This window comes from Rattus norvegicus, chromosome 8 (assembly GCF_021556685.1).
Source record: "Rattus norvegicus strain SHRSP/BbbUtx chromosome 8, alternate assembly SHRSP_T2T, whole genome shotgun sequence".
In the NCBI taxonomy this organism is placed as follows: domain Eukaryota; kingdom Metazoa; phylum Chordata; class Mammalia; order Rodentia; family Muridae; genus Rattus; species Rattus norvegicus.
Window position 1 is genome coordinate 42,217,770 of NC_141541.1, and position 19,319 is coordinate 42,237,088.

The following is a 19,319-nucleotide window of genomic DNA, read 5'->3' on the forward strand; positions in this document are numbered from 1 at the left end:
TTGATTTAGGGTGGGGAAAGATTTTTGTCCTACTTAAACCATCCTGTTTAAGAGTCAAAGTCATGATTTCCCTGCAGAGGTAAATTCAATATACATCCAACTTCTCCCCTCATTTTTTTCTTATACCGAGCCATGGGCTCAGTTCCTGTACAGTGTTTGAAGCTGGGCTCAAAATGATCCTCATACACTTGGTTTCATCCTTTCAACACTAAATTGTATTCACTTTGAACTGATCAATTCTTCCAGGATTTGTAAAACAGGAGTTAAGTACCTATAAACCTACAAAAGATCAGAAGCATCTCTAATGGATAGTTTCAATGGGTATGTAAGTCCTTGGAGATTTTAGGGTATTCTTGCATGTCTATGAGACATAAAGTTCTCTGTGATTTTTGGCAAAGATGTTGAGCATGGGAGAATGTGACTCCATGTAAAATTTGGAAAGAATTCTTCTGTTTCTGGTATTGATTGCAAATAACTGTAGGACAGGACAATAATCCAGTTCTGAGAAAATAACTGGAGGGCAGGGAGGATTCTCTTGGTGGTCTTCATGACCAGATTGATGAATGAAATCATGGTTTATAGTTTATTTACTCACAAATTTCACTAAGCATTTTTATAACAAAAATCTGAAAAAGGAATATGTATGTTATAATGACCACTCTTTATGTAACAGGATTTAAAGGCTTAAGACTTGCTTGCTGTGTTGTACTTAAGTAAGCCTTTAACCCATCTGTGTACCTTATAGCCAAATGATGTGAGACCATCAATATCTACAACTGTGTAGATTCTGACACCTGCCTTGGCTTAGCATCAGGTTTTGGTAATTGACAGGTGAATTGTCACTCTCCATTTCTAGGATTCTGGCTTCTTTACATTTCTTAATCCATACTTTCACCATTGACTGTATTAATCAGGATTCTTAGACTCACAGAACTAATAGATAGTCTCTATATGGTAATGGAATTTGTTAGGATGACTTACAGTCTGTAGTCAAATTCCCCAACAATGGTCAGCTGCGAATGAGAAGTCCAAGAATCTAGTAGTTTCTTAGTCCTACAAGGCTAGTTGTTTCATCTGATCTCCTGTAGATTCCAACAGATGTGTGGAAAGTAAATGCAAGCAAATGAAGAAGAGCTAATCTTCCTTCTATCAATGTACTTAAGTAAATATTCAACAGGTGTAGTCCAGATTAATGGTATGTACCACCACATCCTGGTTCTTGTCCTTGTTTTGTCCTAGGTTGACCTTGAACTCAAAGATCTCAGTGCCTTAGTCTCTTGCAATTAAAGGCATGTACTACCTTGACTGGTCCTAAGCTTTTCATAGCCTCTATACCTCAATATCTTCAGGCATATGTCAAAGTCAGAAACTTGTGTCTCCCAGGCTCAAGATTGGATCACAGTTGAGCCCTCCAAATCTGGATTGAATTCATTCCAGATATAGTCAAGTTGACAAACAGGATTAGCCATTACTCTTACATGTGCACTCTCCCCTTCCTCCCTTTATTGTTACCTTTTGTAACACATGTGTCTTATCTGACAAATATTGTAAATAGGGGTGGTTTCCCTGTGAATATAACAGACCTGATTAATGAAGCTTTACTTCAGCATTACCTTTTCTGTCAGGCTGACCAGCAAACAAGAGCTCCAGCATCTCACTTCATTCTTACTCAGACAACACAGGGCACATGTTAGACAGCTTTCCATGACTGTAACCAGAGTAAAACAATGAAAGAATAAAAGAATTTTATTTCATGATTTCAGAGGTTTCTACCACCATGATGGAAGGATGCAGGAGAACATAGTTATTAAACTCATGGCATTTGGGAAGCAGCAGAACTGAGTAAAATTGAAAGGAATCAAGGAAAAAAGTACATCTCTCAAAGAAACATTCCTAGTCTGATACTTCCACCCCAAGAAAACTTCCCCATCTGTTAACAATATGCCAACTGTTAAAATGCATTAATGTGTTAAACCATGGATAAGACAGAGACAACACAGGCTAATTGTGTCAGAAAATAAGAATTGTGCTTACAGAATCTCTCAGACATCCTCAGTGCCATCAAGTGACTAAGATGAGACAACACAGGTGAAGGTGCTCATACACCACCGTGTCCTTTTCCACTGTGTTCACACACATGTGATTCTTTATACTTCTGGAAACCTCACTATTTACCTTTGCTTTAGTAAATTCCATACTTTTTAAAATTGGGGGTGTTTGGGATATTTATTTTTATATTTTTCATTCTCCTAAGAAAATGTTCACAGTGCTGTTGGGAGAAAATGTTGTTAGTGATCCCATTCCAAAGATCTTTTTGAAGGTTTCCTTACATTTTAGGTGGACATTTAAAAGCTTTAGAATTATGAGTAGGTCACAATGTGAATATGTACATTTTAAAACATAAGTGTGTGTTTAATATATTTACTGAAAATATTTTTCTAAGGTGTGTTGTTGTAATATTATAAAAATAAAGCAGTCTTTTGACCCGCTCTAGGGCCGGCACCACAGTGTTCCAAGATATCTGGTAGATATCTTTGACTCAGTGAGCAAAGCATCTCATCCGCTCTGCTCCATCCCATATCACACTGCTGAAGGCCTCTCTCTGAGCCTGAAAGAAATCTCTCTAGCTATCTAATTCCAAAGGCAGGTTTCCAGGACAGAAACACATCCCAAGTCCTATGCGGCCCAGATTATCTGCCACACACTCTTTTTTTTTTTCAGAGCTGGGGACCGAACCCAGGGCCTTGCGCTTGCTAGGCAAGTGATCTACCGCTGAGCTAAATCCCCAACCCCCCTGACACACTCTTACACTTAAATCTGCACATGAAAAAACATACAACACAAAAACATTTGATCTAATTGATAAGATAAAATTGCTCACCTAATCATACAAAGCCCTGTACACATCCATCCCTTAAGAACACCTCTACCCAGCAGACTGGAAATGATAAGAAGGGGGCTCCTGATGGGGGACCTGGCTTGAGCAACAGCCAGGACCTGGACAGCGGAGTAGGCCAGACTAATGCGTGTACCCACAACTAAGAGAGCTCTGAACATGACCTGCTCAGGGATGAACCTCCCAGCACCACCAACACCCCTGGAAGCCTGCGCAAGTTCGGTCTACAAGGGGATGCCCTACAGAGCAGGGACTTCTACTTCAGCATAATTCTTTGCTAGCTGAGGGGGCAGGGCTGGGAGGGGCTGACCTTCCTGGGCTCACTGATGAGGAGTATGAACGCTGCGGGGAGCTGCTGGAGATCAAGTGCCACCTGGAAAATGGCAACCAGCTGAGTATCTTCTTCTCCCGGGCCTCCAGTGGCAACAGTGCCCTAGATGTCAACCACAATGAGAGCCTAGGCCATGAGATGGCTATGCTGGAGGAAGACCTTCGGCACCTAGAGTTCAAGTGTTGCACTATCTTGTGGGCACCGAAGATGCAGCAGTTGATGGAGTGTTGTATGAAGTTCTGGCTGCTGGAAGAAGAGAGTTTCTATGACCTGGCAGCCAGTGAGCCCAAAAAGCATGAGCTATCTGATATCTCTGAACTGCCAGAGAAATCAGACAAGGATAGCACCAGCGCCTACAACAATGGGGAGAGCTGCCACAGCACTCCACTGCTTGTGGAGCCTCTGCCTGAGAGCCCCCTGAAGCAATCTGCTGCTGGCAATTCCAACTTGAACTGTACCCCTTCTCGCCCTCCTGTCACCACCCACCTCAAGGGTGCTCCTTCACCAGGGAGCTCAGCCAAGTTCTGATAACTTTAGCGGGATCCCGAAGTGGGTCGTAGACAACACAGAAGAGCATGTCAGCCGCAGCACCAAGACAAGTGTTACTCTGGAGCGTGTGAGCCCTGTAGGTAGCCCTTACCTCTCCAGGTGCCACGGTGGCCAGGAGATCAAGCAGTACCATAGCTGTATGCAGTTGGCCCCGCCACGTACCCTGGAGGATCTGAGTCATGGCTACCTGAGCTTGGCTAGTGGTCTTCGGGTGGACAGGTTGGTGGCTGCAGCTGTTGAAGCACCCCGCATGGACTGGAAAGTGAAGGTGTGAAGTGATGGGACCCACTATGTGGCCAAGTGGCCTGTACGAGATCGGCTGCTGAAGGTCAGAGGCCTGAAGATCCGAGAGGCGTGCAGTGGTATGACCACTGATGATGATGCAGTAAGTGTGATGAAGATGGGCCGCTACTGGAACAAAGAAGAGAGGAAGCGACACCTGATTCGAGCATGGGAGCAAAGGAAGCATGGTGAGTTCATGCAGAGTTATCTGGAGTGTCTAAGGGAGCAGCAGAACGGTGACAGCAAACCTAAGCTCAACATCATTGCGCTGAGCCAGTGTAAGACCATAAAGAAGAGAAACAAGAAGATTCTGGACAACTGGATCACCATCCATGAGATGCTGGCACATGGTGCCCGCTCAGCTGATGGGAAAAGGATCTACAACACTCTGCTCTCTGTCACCACTGTCTATGCTGCTCCAGCAGGAGCCCAGCCCAGGCCTAGAGAATCTGACCCTCACGCTCCCTTAGAATCTAGTGTGTGTCGATGTGTGTGCTTGCACGATGTGCTCATGCACACTCCTACCTGTATATGTATGTGTGCATAGGACTTTGGTAAGTAGAAAGCCCCAGGAAGGAACACTTCTCTTACACCTAGTTCCTTCTCCCCAAGAAGCTATGCCAACAACCAGCATAGAGGCATACCCATAAAGAGCACCTATGTGTGCTTGCACATGGTATTCTTGCTATGTTCTTGGAGACAGGAAAGTCAGTGCGGAGAGGTGAGGTGAACTATCCTAAGCACAAGAGAATGTCCAACTTCATGCAGAAAACGACCTCTCCTCTTCTAGGAGCTGCAATTATTTGGAGACAAAGGCAACCCTGAATTTTGTGATTTTCTTGTTTTCTGTGCTTGCCAATAGTTGTTTTCTGTTTTGTGGATCTGCTCTGGGGGCTGGCAGCTCCTTTAGGTAGCCTGGCAAAGGTGAACCCCACCGAGTGCTGGCTGAGGAGGTTGAGGGGGGGGGAGAGAGATGGTTGTGTGGGAGGGAAAGGAAGAAGATGGGTTAGAATAAAAAGCCGCTGTCCTGGTGGCCTCTACACTGAGGAGTAGCAAAGGGGTTCTGCCTTGGCTTTCAAGGCTTAACCATGAGGCCCACTTCTCTCACCAGTGACTGAAGGAGAATGAGATCACAGGGATTTTGGGCACAGTATCCATTCAAAAGAATTCTTCTATGTCAACTGTGGCAGAGCCACTCTTCTCACTGGCATAAGTAAGGAGTGCCAAACCAAATGAGCAACACAGAAGACCTTATGTAGTTTAGAGATGATCTGGTGGGAGTTGGGAGTCTTGGACCCAATGAAAGGAAGGTGGGCTAAGAGATGACTAGGACCCAGATGATGTAACTTAAAAGTGCCACTTTTTTGGTGCCTCTCAGGCTTGGTGAAGCTCACTGGATTCTACAGGATGCCCCTGATCCCCAACTACATCCCAAGAATAAAGCAAGCTGCCTTTCTTAAAAAAAAAAAAACATTAGAACATTCATAACAACCTGTGAAGTAACAGCGTGGAATCTTAACATCAGTCTCCAAGTTCTCTTTCAGTGGTGGCTTCTCCTGTTCCTCCTGTCTTTTCCTCCTTTCTTTTCCAGTCTCCTCCCCTTCCCTCAAACTTTTCTCCTGCCCATCCTTCCTTCTTGTCCAGTGACAAAACTCATTCTATCTTATACCTGCCTCGCCTGTGACATCATCCCACAGAGATGTTCATTCAGTTATTGCCCTAGAATATGTCACCAAGAATCATACTAACTCAAAACCCTCAGCCCATACCATGTTTCCTACATAATGTACTTGGATACTGTTCCTATTCTGTATGATACATATACCTCTATTTTGCATTGGGTAGTCTGACATATATTGTATGCCTAATGAAACTGATTTCACTGTTCAATATGATTTCTTGGATAGTTTCAGTTCAGTTTGTTTTATTCTTATTTATTTGTATGTGTGTTGGTATGCATATTTAAGTGCCCATGTCTATAGGTCAGAGTTCAACTTGGAAAAAGCAGTGTTACCTTTCCACCATTCTGATTCTGAATTACTGGCATTATGGATGTCAGACTTCAATTCAAATGTATCAATTGAATCATCTTATCAGCCCTCGGTTTTTAAAATGACCAGTAAGATAGTTCATTAGTTCTGATAGCCTGAGTTCAACCCCAAAATATTTTTGAAACCACCAAAGAAAATATTAAATATATTGCAAAGATAAAATTTACAACCCTTGTAGCATTTTGCCATTTACTCTAAAGAATAATACAGAGAAATCCAATGTCTTGCATTATTTAACTGTAAGTATTTTCAAGATCACGTTTTTGTTTTTACTATTGAGAAAATTAGGTATACCTGATTTTGTACTATTCTCAGTCATGTCCCCTTCAAATAGCAGAGCTTCCAGGGACTAAGCCACTACCCAAAGACAATACGTGGACTGACCCTGGGCTCCAACCTCATAGGTAGCAATGAACAGCCTAGTAAGAGCACCAGTGGAAGGGGAAGCCCTTGGTCCTGCTAAGACTGAATCCACAGTAAACGTGATTGTTGGGGGGAGGGCGGTAATGGGGGGGAGGAGGGGGAAAACCCATATAGAAGGAGAGGCAGAGGGGTTGGGGGATGTTGGCCTGGAAACCGGGAATGGGAATAACATTCGAAATGTAAATAAGAAATACTCAAGATAATAAAAAAATAAATAAATAAAAAGGACAACCCTTGTACTATTTTGCCATTTACTCTATAGAATAATACAGAAAAATTCAATGTCTTACGTTATTTAACTGTAAATATTTTCTAGATCACATTTTATTTTTACTATTGGACAAATTAGGTATACCTGATTTTGTACTATTCTCAGTCATGTCCCCTTCTAATAGCATGCATATGCAACTTATCAGTTGTACATGAAGGACTACACTGATGAGTGGAAGAGCTATACTGACATTGTTGATAATGTAACTTGGAAGGGCTACATAATGCTACATTTGAAGTTCTATGGCAGGACTACAGTGGCACTGTAGATAGAGGAATGTGGAAGGAATACAGTGACACTACATAATGAAGACAACCTATAGGCCCTTGGATTCTTTCTGCAGTTGCTGTGCATTTGATTTTGCATGTGATACACATAGCATGATTAAGCCTTATTGTTTTGCTTTCACTAGAAATTATTCTCTGGAACAACTGATAGTTAGGGAAATCATGTTTGCTATATTCATCTTCATTCTACAATTTGTTCTCTAAATTTATATGGGCCCCAATTTTCATTTGTTTTTATGTTCTCTTTCATGTAAGGTGAAACTTCTGAAACAACTTCTGTGATAATAAATTGATAAGCTGATATATCATATGCATAGGAAATTTTTACTTTTAGTTAAAAACTGTATTTGGTGGGTGTAGCACTCTGACTGGGGTAAGTGTGAGTGTGTGTGTGTGTGTGTGTGTGTGTGTGCATGCCTGTTATATTTTTTTCCTTTATACCTTTCTGAATTTGAAAGCTGTCAGTCTATTGTCTCTTACCAGTGTTTTTTATGAAAATCCTGGGTTAGTTCCTGATTTTGATCACCAAATAAGCTGATCTTCTGTTTTTATACTTTTTTTCAGGAGTTCAAGGCTATTATAGCTTTAACTATTTATCCTAATTTGGATTCTTCAGTTTTCCTGGATCTGTGTTTTTTCTTTGCATTTACTATTAGAAAATATTGGTGGTTGCATTTTTCAATAAATATTCTACTATTTTCTGTAGAAAAAAAACAAAATGTTTACTGTTTTTCACAACTTGTGGATTCTGAGTGCTGTCTCTTCTTATTTTATGCATTTTTTCTTTTTTTTAGATCTAAAATGTGCATTTTATTGCATTTATATTACCATGAAATGACTGTTTTCTCCTAAGGAAATCTAGTACAGTAAAAATAAGAAGGCATTTATTGACACAGAAGGCCCGTGTCTTTGACACCCAATCTTAGCTCTTTTGGCATTCACTGAACAGGACACATTTTTTTTAACATTCTTATAGTAATTGAAGAACTGAAGGAACTAGAAAACACTGATACATAGGAAAAAAGAGTACAATACTGGAGTGAAAAAGGCCAAATAGCACTACAGTAAGTCATTTAGCTGCATTGATTTGATGCTCTTTATTCACCAAGTGAGCAATAATTTTCAAAATGTTTAAAAAACAACTGTGAAAGAAGTAAAGAGAAAGTTTAATGGCAAGCCAAATTACTTACAGATCTGAACACACTGAAACAAATAGCTAATTGGGCTTAAAAGTACATTGATCCTAAAAGCCTCTGATCCAATATTGACTGACATTAAAAGATAACAGATCCTGAACTTATTCTTCTTCAAATACTAAAAATTTTACTAATGAAGAGCAATTCAGTTCACTAAGGAAAATAATAATGGTACATAAAGTTCACATGGAAGTTGGTAACTTGCTATTTTCAAATATACCGTACTTTTTAATTAGTCTAAAAAGCATGTTAATTTTCTCAAAGCGAAAGCTTCATTACCAGAAAAAAAGTGTCATGTTTCAGTTTTTAAAAGAGCTATTTACCAAGTCCTTGAAACTATTGCCACATTGTGTATTTAAAATATCCTTCCTATAATTAAATCTATATAGTGTATTATTTCATCAGGAAATCGAGTGATATAGCTGTGATAAAAACAAAAGCCACGGGAGGGGGCTGTTTGCCCGGAAACCGGGAAAGGGAATAACACTCGAAATGTATATAAGAAATACTCAAGTTAATAAAAAAAAAAAAAAAAAAAAAAAAAAAAGGATGAAACGAAAAAAAAAAAAAAACAAAAGCCACGAAAATAATACAACAGATGCTGAAATATCCTTAGAAGAAAATTTCTATTTTACTGGATTCAGAAAAATATAGAGAGGTAGTGATTTATTCCTATATGTTAATAAATGAGAAATAGTAAATCACATAAAGTGGGAGAAAACAAACAAAAATATGTGAATTTTTGATAAAGTAAACAAATATAGAAATTACTCAACAAAATTTACCATGTATAATTTAACATCTATTACAGCAAGAACAGAAAATAAAGATTTTAAGGCCGAATTGAACAAAGCATTATGACTAGAGAACTTTGCAGGCTGTTTTACAAAAAGCTTTTCTCACACTGTACTCAGAAAGTTAGAAATATTAGGAAGAGGTGTAACATCCTGAATGATGCTGCTCATCCACACAGAAGCAAAGAGAGTTACATGGCCAGGGTGGATTTCTGTGGACCACATTCTGACTTAAAGATTTCTAGTAAGTGATCTCCCTATTGAATTTTATCAGACATGTATAGAAGAGAGAAACAAACATATAGCAATGTGTTTCATGTAAGAAGAATCATTCTGATACAAAAATTAAACAGATATTAGAAAAGAAAATAACCCATAGATAGATGGAATGGATGGATGGATAGAGAGATAGATAGATAGATAGATAGATAGATAGATAGATAGATAGATAGATAGATAGGGATAGAGCCTAAATTTCTTTTTTTTTTTCTTTTTTTTATTAACTTGAGTATTTCTTACATACATTTCCAGTGTTATTCCCTTTCCCGGTTTCCGAGCAAACATCCCCCTCCCCCCTCCCCTTCCTTATGGGTATTCCCCTCCCAGACATCCCCCCATTGCCACCCTCCCCCCAACAGTCTAGTTCACTGGGGGTTCAGTCTTAGCAGGACCCAGGGCTTCCCCTTCCACTGGTGCTCTTACTAGGATATTCATTGCTACCTATGAGGTCAGAGTCCAGGGTCAGTCCATGTATAGTCTTTAGGTAGTGGCTTAGTCCCTGGAAGCTCTGGTTGCTTGGCATTGTTGTACATATGGGGTCTCGAGCCCCTTCAAGCTCTTCCAGTTCTTTCTCTGATTCCTTCAACGGGGGTTCTATTCTCAGTTCAGTGGTTTGCTGCTGGCATTCGCCTCTGTATTTGCTGTATTCTGGCTGTGTCTCTCAGGAGAGATCTACATCCAGCTCCTGTTGGTCTGCACTCCTTTGCTTCATCCATCTTGTCTAATTGGGTGGCTGTATATGTATGGGCCACATGTGGGGCAGGCTCTGAATGGGTGTTCCTTCAGTCTCTGTTTTAATCTTTGCCTCTCTCTTCTCTACCAAGGGTATTCTTGTTCCCCTTTTAAAGAAGGACTGAAGCATTCACATTTTGATCATCCGTCTTGAGTTTCATTTGTTCTAGGCATCTAGGGTAATTCAAGCATTTGGGCTAATAGCCACTTATCAATGAGTGCATACCATGTATGTCTTTCTGTGATTGGGTTAGCTCACTCAGAATGATATTTTCCAGTTCCAACCATTTGCCTACTAATTTCATAAAGTCGTTGTTTTTGATAGCTGAGTAATATTCCATTGTGTAGATGTACCACATTTTCTGTATCCATTCTTCGGTTGAACGGCATCTGGGTTATTTCCAGCTTCTGGCTATTATGAATAAGGCTGCGATGAACATAGTGGAGCATGTGTCTTTTTTATATGTTGGGGCATCATTTGGATATATGCCCAAAAGAGGTATAGCTGGATCCTCAGGAGGTTCAATATCCAATTTTGTGAGGAACCTCCAGACTGATTTCCAGAATGGTTGTACCAGTCTGCAATCCCACCAACAATGGAGGTGTGTTCCTCTTTCTCCGCATCCTCGCCAGCATCTGCTGTCACCTGAGTTTTTGATCTCAGCCATTCTCACTGGTGTGAGGAGAAATCTCAGGTTTGTTTTGATTTGCATTTCCCTTATGACTAAAGATGTTGAACATTTCTTTAGGTGTTTCTCAGCCATTCAGCATTCCTCAGCTGTGAATTGTTTGTTTAGCTCTGAACCCCATTTTTTAATACGGTTATTTGTCTCCCTGCGGTCTAACTTCTTGAGTTTTTTGTATATTTTGGATATAAGGCCTCTATCTGTTGTAGGATTGGTAAAGTTCTTTTCCCAATCTGTTGGTTGCCGTTTTGTCCTAGCCACAGTGTCCTTTGCCTTACAGAAGTTTTGCAGTTTTATGAGATCCCATTTGTGGATTCTTGATCTTAGAGTATAAGCCATTGGTGTTTTGATCAGGAAATTTTTTCCAGTGCCCATGTGTTCCAGATGCTTCCCTAGTTTTTCTTCTATTAGTTTGAGTGTGTCTGGTTTGATGTGGAGGTCCTTGATGCACTTAGACTTAAGCTTTGTACAGGGTGATAAGCATGGATCAATCTGCATTTTTCTACATATTGATTTCCAGTTGAACCAGCACCATTTGCTGAAAATGCTATCTTTTTTCCATTGGATGGTTTTGGCTCCTTTGTCAAAAATCAAGTGACCATAGGTGTGTGGGTTCATTTCTGGGTGTTCAATTCTGTTCCATTGTTCTATCTGTCTGTCCCTGTACCAATAACATGCAGTTTTTTTTATCACTATTGCTATGTAATACTGCTTGAGTTCAGGGATAGTGATTCCCCCTGAAGTCCTTTTATTGTTGAGGATAGTTTTAGCTATCCTGGGTTTTTTGTTATTCCAGATGAATTTGCAAATTGTTCTGTCTAGCTCTTTGAAGAATTGGATTGGTATTTTGATGGGGATTGCATTGAATCTGTAGATCGCTTTTGGTAAAATGGCCATTTTTTACTATATTAATCCTGCCAATCCATGAGCATGGGAGATCTTTCCATCTTCTGAGGTGTTCTTCAATTTCTTTCTTCAGTGTCTTGAAGTTCTTATTGTACAGATCTTTTACTTGCTTGGTAAAAGTCACACCGAGGTACTTTATATTATTTGGGTCTATTATGAAGGGTGTCATTTCCCTAATTTCTTTCTCGGCTTGTTTCTCTTTTGTGTAGAGGAAGGCTACTGATTTATTTCAGTTAGTTTTATGCCCAGCCACTTTGCTGAAGTTGTTTATCAGCTTTAGTAGTTCTCTGGTGGAACTTTTGGGATCACTTAAATATACTATCATATCATCTGCAAATAGTGATATTTTGACTTCTTCTTTTCCGATCTGTATCCCCTTGACCTCCTTTTGTTGTCTGATTGCTCTGGCTAGAACTTCAAGAACTATATTGAATAGGTAGGGAGAGAGTGGGCAGCCTTGTCTAGTCCCTGATTTTAGTGGGATTGCTTCAAGTTTCTCTCCATTTAGTTTAATATTAGCAACTGGTTTGCTGTGTATGGCTTTTACTATGTTTAGGTATGGGCCTTGAATTCCTATTCTTTCCAGGACTTTTATCATGGAAGGGTGTTGAATTTTGTCAAATGCTTTCTCAGCATCTAATGAAATGATCATGTGGTTTTGTTCTTTCAGTTTGTTTCTATAATGGATCACATTGATGGTTTTCCGTATATTAAACCATCCCTGCATGCCTGGGATGAAGCCTACTTGATCATGGTGGATGATTGTTTTGATGTGCTCTTGGATTCGGTTTCCCAGAATTTTATTGAGTATTTTTGCGTCGATATTCCTAAGGGAAATTGGTCTGAAGTTCTCTTTCTTTGTTGGGTCTTTGTGTGGTTTAAGTATAAGAGTAATTGTGGCTTCATAGAAGGAATTCAGTAGTGCTCCATCTGTTTCAATTTTGTGGAATATTTTGGATAATATTGGTATGAGGTCTTCTATGAAGGTCTGATAGAATTCTGCACTAAACCCGTCTGGACCTGGGCTCTTTTTGGTTGGGAGACCTTTAATGGCTGCTTCTATTTCCTTAGGAGTTATGGGGTTGTTTAACTGGTTTATCTGTTCCTGATTTAACTTCGGTACCTGGTATCTGTCTAGGAAATTGTCCATTTCCTGAAGATTTTCAAGTTTTGTTGAATATAGGCTTTTATAGTAAGATGTGATGATTTTTTGATTTTCCTCTGAATCTGTAGTTATGTCTCCCTTTTCATTTCTGATTTTGTTAATTTGGACACACTCTCTGTATCCTCTCGTTAGTCTGGCTAAGGGTTTATCTATCTTGTTGATTTTCTCAAAGAACCAACTTTTGGTTCTATTGATTGTTTCTATGGTCCTTTTTGTTTCTACTTGGTTAATTTCAGCTCTAAGTTTGATTATTTCCTGCCTTCTACTCCTCCTGGGTGTATTTGCTTCTTTTTGTTCTAGAGCTTTTAGGTGTGCTGTCAAGCTGCTGACATATGCTCTTTCCTGTTTCTTTCTGCAGGCACTCAGCACTATGAATTTTCCTCTTAGCACAGCTTTCATTATGTCCCATACGTTTGAGTATGTTGTACCTTCATTTTCATTAAATTCTAAAAAGTCTTTAATTTCTTTCTTTATTTCTTCCTTGACCAGGTTATCATTGAGTAGAGCATTGTTCAATTTCCCCATATATGTGGGCATTCTTCCCTTATTGTTATTGAAGACTAGTTTTAGGCCTTGGTGGTCCGATAGCTCGCATGGGATTATTTCTATATTTCTGTACCTGTTGAGGCCCGTTTTTTGACCAATTATATGGTCAATTTTGGAGAAAGTACCATGAGGATCTGAGAAGAAGGTATATCCTTTTGCTTTGGGATAGAATGTTCTATAAATATCCATTAAGTCCCTTTGGCTCATGACTTCTCTTAGTCTGTCTACGTCTCTGTTTAATTTCTGTTTCCATGATCTGTCCATTGATGAGAGTGGGGTGTTGAAATCTCCTACTATTATTGTGTGAGGTGCAATGTGTGTTTTGAGTTTTAGTAAGGTTTCTTTTACGTATGTAGGTGCCCTTGTATTTGGGGCATAGATATTTAGGATTGAGAGTTCATCTTGGTGGATTTTTCCTTTGATGAATATGAAGTGTCCTTCCTTATCTTTTTTGATGACTTTTAGTTGAAAATTGATTTTATCTGATATTAGAATGGCTATTCCAGCCGTGATTGAGTTACATCATTCAGGATTGTATTTTCTAGTTTTTTTCATTTGCCAGTGAATTTTATGAAGTCATTGTTTTTGACAGCTGTGTAGTACACCACTGTGTAGATGCACCACATTTTCTGTATCCATTCCTCTGTTAGAGGGCTTCTTGGATCTTTCCAGCTTCTGGATATTATAAATAAGGCTGCTATGAACATTGGTGAAGCATGTGTCTTTGTTGTATGTTGGAGCAACTTTTGGTTATAAGCCAAAGAGAGGAATAGCTGGGTCCTCATGTGCTGCAATTCTCAATTTTCTGAGGAAACTCCAGACTGATTTCCACAATGGTTGTACCAGTTTGGAATCCCAATAACAATGGAGGACTGTTCCTCTTTCTCCACAACCTCACAGCTTTTTGCTCTTAGCCATCCTGACTGCTGTGAGATGGAATCTCAGGGTTGATTTGACTTGCATTTCCCTGATGACTAAAGATTTTGAACATTTCTTTAAGTGCTTCTTGGCTATTCAATATTCCTCAGCTGTGAATTTTTGTATAGCTCTGTACCTCATTTTTAATAGGGTAATTTGTCTTTCTGCAGTATAACTTCATGAGGTTTTATGTACATTTTGGATGTTAGTCATCTATCAGTTGTAGAATTAGAAAAAAAATTTCCCAGTCTGTTGGTTGCCATTTTGTGCTAACAACAGTGTCCTTTGATTTACAGAAGATTTGTAGCTTTATGAGATCCCATTTGCCAATTGTTGATCTTAGACAGTAAGCTATTGGTGTTCTGTTCAGGAAATTTTCTCCAGTGCCTGTGTGTTCGAGATTCTTTCCCACTGTTTCTTCTGTTAGTTTGAATATATCTTGTTTGATGTGGAGGTCCTCCACCCACTTGCACTTAAGCTTTGTACAAGGCAATAAGAATGGATCAGTTTGCACTCTTCTACATGCTGACATCTAGTTGAAACAGCACCATGTGTTGAAAATGCTATCTTTTTTCCATTGGATGGTTTTTGCTCCTTTGTCAAAAATCAAGTGGCCATAGGTATGTGAGTTCATTTCTGGGTCTTCAATTCTATTCCAGTGGTCCAACTGCCTGTCTCTGTACAAATACCATATAGTTTTTAATCACTATTACTCTGTAATACTGCTTGAGGTCAGCAATGGTGATTCCCCTGGAATTCCTTTTGTTGTTGAGGATAGTTTTAGCTACCCTGGGTTTTTTATTATTCCAGATGAATTTGCAAATCATTATGTCTAAATCTATGAATAATTGGATTGGAATTTTGATGGGGATTGGACTGAGTCTGTAGATCGCTTTTGGTAAAATGGATCTTTTCACTATATTAATCCTGCCTACCCATGAGCATGGGAGATCTTTCCATCTTCTGATATCTTCCTCAATTTCTTTCTTCAGAGACTTGAACTTATCATACAGATTTTCACTTACTTGGTTAAGGTCAAACCGAGGTACTTAATATTATTTGGGACCATTTTGAAGGGTGTCATTTCCCTAATTTCTTTCTCAGCCTGTTTATCTTTTATGTAGAGGAAGGCTACTGATTTGATTTTTTTTTAGTTAATATTATACCCAGCCACATTGCTGAAGCTGTTTTTAAGGCTTAGTAGTTCTCTGGTGGAACTTTTGAAGTCATTTAGTATACTATTATATCATCTGCAAATAGTGACATTTTGACTTCTTCCTGTTCAATTTGTATTCCTTTGACCTCCTTTTGTTGTCTGATCACTCTGGCTAGACATTGTTTCCAAGATGAAAACACACAGCATGCACCTGGGCCATTAGGGCTGTGCCTTGTTGTGTCCCTATGCCTCAATTTCAAATTGTTTAAGAATCTTAACATCGGGTTGGGGATTTAGCTCAGTGGTAGAGCGCTTGCCTAGGAAGTGCAAGGCCCTGGGTTCAGTCCCCAGCTCCGAAAAAAAAAAGAAAAAGGAAAAAAACAAAACAAAACAAAAGAATCTTAACATCATGGAACATCCAGTTTCACAGACTTCATAAGAAAAAAATGAGAAAGAAGAAGGAATGTCTGATATAATAGAACAATTATGCACACCAAGGCCAACTGAATGGCAGTCACACACAAATGAATTCTATACAGCCATTGTCCAGGGCTAAGGTTAGGACAAATGGGAACAACCAATTTTTACTAAGAGGTGCTGCGGGCTACTGAGATGTCTCCCTCCTGGCCTACTCCTGGCAGCCTCTTATTTCAGTTGGCAGGTCCCCTGGACAGATGTGTCTCCTGCTTCTCAGGGTCCCAGACAACACCCTATTTACAAGGAGCTGCTGTGGGCTTCTGAGATGTCTCCATCGCAGCCTACTGCTGGCAGTCTTTTTCATCGTATATTGTACCCAGCAACTACCATACAAAAATTATTGTTTTATAAAAATATCTAAAAAATGCAGACATATTTGACCAGAGAAATACTTTCTAATTACAGCATCTGACCTTGTCGACAGAGCATTTCTTCAATCATATATTTCAGTTCTTTGGAATTTTGAATACTTCATAATATGTATTTTCACACTGCTCCCAAACCCCTTGGGAGAGAGAGCTCACCGCCTAGACAGGTAGGCACTCCTGAGACTCCAGTGCAGGAGAGACCACCAATACTGCCCACCCCTGCCCACATCCCTGGCCCAAGAGGAAACTGTATAGGGCCTCTGGGAACCAGAAGATAGGGGCACTTGAGTGGCAGGACCCTGTGTTCCAGACACCACCCTGACTTGAAGGGACCCGGTCAACAGTTCTATGCACCCAAATCCTGTGGGAGGGGGAGCTAAACCTTAAGAGGGGCAGACACACCTGGGAAGTAAGAAAAGACTATACTCTGCCCACTTTTCTGACTCCAGAGGAAAACACCTAATGCCATCTGGGACCCTGGTGCAAGGGAGCCCCAGGAAAAGGTGGCACAGGCCCTCCAGGTTGCTGCCCTCAGGGAGAGCTCAGAAGGAGCAACCCAAGAGAAAATTCAGCCACAGGACCACAGGTAAGACCAACCTTTCTGCTCCAAGAGACCTGTGTGGTGGACTCAGGACACAGGCCCACAGGAACAGCTGAAGACCAGTAGACAGGAAAGACTACACACCTGAAAGCAGAACACTCTATTCCCATAACTGGCTGAAATAAACAAGAATATAGGTCTACGGCACCCCTGATACACAGGCTTATAGGACAGTCTAGCGACTGTCAGAAATAGCAGAACAAAGTAACACTAGAGATAATCTGATGGCGAGAGGCAAGCGCAGGAACCCAAGCAACAGAAACCAAGACTACATGGCATCATCGGAGCCCAATTCTCCCACCAAAGCAAACGCAGAATTTCCAAACACACCAGAAAAGCAAGATCTAGTTTCAAAATCATATTTGATCAGGATGCTGGAGGACTTCAAGAAAGACGTGAAGAACTCGCTTAGAGAACAAGTAGAAGCCTACAGAGAGGAATCGCAAAAATCCCTAAAAGAATTCCAGGAAATCATAAATAAACAAGTAGAAGCCCATAGAGAGGAGTCACAAAAATCCCTGAAAGAATTCCAGGAAAACACAATCAAACAGTTGAAGGAATTAAAAATGGATAGAAGCAATCAAGAAAGAACACATGGAAACAACCCTGGATATAGAAAACCAAAAGAAGAGACAAGGAGCTGTAGATACGAGCTTCACCAACAGAATACAAATGATGGAAGAGAGAATCTCAGGAGCAGAAGATTCCATAGAAATCATTGACTCAACTGTCAAAGATAATGTAAAGCAGAAAAAGCTACTGGTCCAAAACATACAGGAAATCCAGGACTCAATGAGAAGATCAAACCTAAGGATAATAGGTATAGAAGATAGTGAAGACTCCCAGCTCAAAGGACCAGTAAATATCTTCAACAAAATCATAGAAGAAAACTTCCCTAACCTAAAAAAAGAGATACCCATAGGCATACAAGAAGCCTACAGAACTCCAAATAGATTGGACCAGAAAAGAAACACATCCTGTCACATAATAGTCAAAACACCAAAGGCACAAAATAAAGAAAGAATATTAAAAGCAGTAAGGGAAAAAGGTCAAGTAACACATAAAGGCAGACCTATCAGAATCACACCAGACTTTTCGCCAGAAACTATGAAAGCCAGAAGATCCTGGACAGATGTCATACAGACACTAAGAGAACACAAATGCCACACAGGTTACTGTATCCTGCAAAACTCTCAATTAACATAGATGGAGAAACCAAGATATTCCATGACAAAACCAAATTTACACAATATCTTTCTACAAATCCAGCACTACAAAGGATAATAAATGGTAAAGCCCAACATAAGGAGGAAAGCTATACCCTAGAAGAAGCAAGAAACTAATCGTCTTGGCAACAAAACAAAGAGAAGAAAAGCACACAAACATAACCTCACATCCAAATATGAATATAACAGGAAGCAATAATCACTATTCCTTAATATCTCTCAACATTAATGGCCTCAACTCCCCAATAAAAAGACATAGATTGACAAACTGGATACACAACGAGGACCCTGCATTTTGCTGCCTACATGAAACACAACTCAGAGACAAAGACAGACACTACCTCAGAGTAAAAGGCTGGAAAACAACGTTCCAAGCAAATGGTCAGAAGAAGCAAGCTGGAGTAGCCATTCTAATATCAAATAAAATCAATTTCCAACTAAAAGTCATCAAAAAAGATAAGGAAGGACACTTCATATTCATCAAAGGAAAAATCCACCAAGATGAACTCTCAATCCTAAATATCTATGCCCCAAATACAAGGGCACCTACATACGTAAAAGAAACCTTACTAAAGCTCAAAACACTCATTGCACCTCACACAATAATAGTAGGAGTCTTCAACACCCCACTCTCATCAATGGACAGATCATGGAAACAGAAATTAAACAGAGACGTAGACAGACTAAGAGAAGTCATGAGCCAAATGGACTTAACGGATATTTATAGAACATTCTACCCTAAAGCAAAACGATATACCTTCTTCTCAGCACCTCATAGTACTTTCTCCAAAATTGACCATATAATTGTTCAGAAAACGGGCCTCAACAGGTACAGAAAGATAGAAATAATACCATGCGTGCTATCGGACGACCACAGCCTAAAACTGCTCTTCAATAACAATAAGGGAAGAATGCCCACATATACGTGGAAATTGAACAATGCTCTACTCAATGATAACCTGGTCAAGGAAGAAATAAAGAAAGAAATTAAAAACATTTTAGAATTTAATGAAAATGAATTTACAACATACCCAAACTTATGGGACACAATGAAAGCTGTGCTAAGAGGAAAACTCATAGCGCTGAGTGTTTGCAGAAAAAACAGGAAATAGCATGTGTCAGCAGCTTCACAGCACACCTAAAAGCTCTAGGACAAAAAGAAGCAAATACACCCAGGAA

General features: G+C 39.8%; 1 long non-coding RNA gene and 1 pseudogene across 1 annotated transcript in view; both read left to right on the plus strand.

The window, feature by feature from the left end:
- LOC134480017 (uncharacterized) overlaps positions 1 to 2,427 on the plus strand; it is a 36,319-nt gene extending 33,892 nt beyond the window's left edge. Inside the window, exon 4 of the long non-coding RNA XR_015627163.1 lies at positions 1,764 to 2,427. This is a non-coding gene — a long non-coding RNA (uncharacterized LOC134480017). The remainder of the gene's footprint in view (positions 1 to 1,763) is intronic.
- Positions 2,428 to 2,678: 251 nt separating this feature from the next.
- LOC148004041 (PDZ domain-containing protein 4 pseudogene) lies at positions 2,679 to 4,605 on the plus strand (annotated as a pseudogene).
- Positions 4,606 to 19,319: the final 14,714 nt, after the last annotated feature.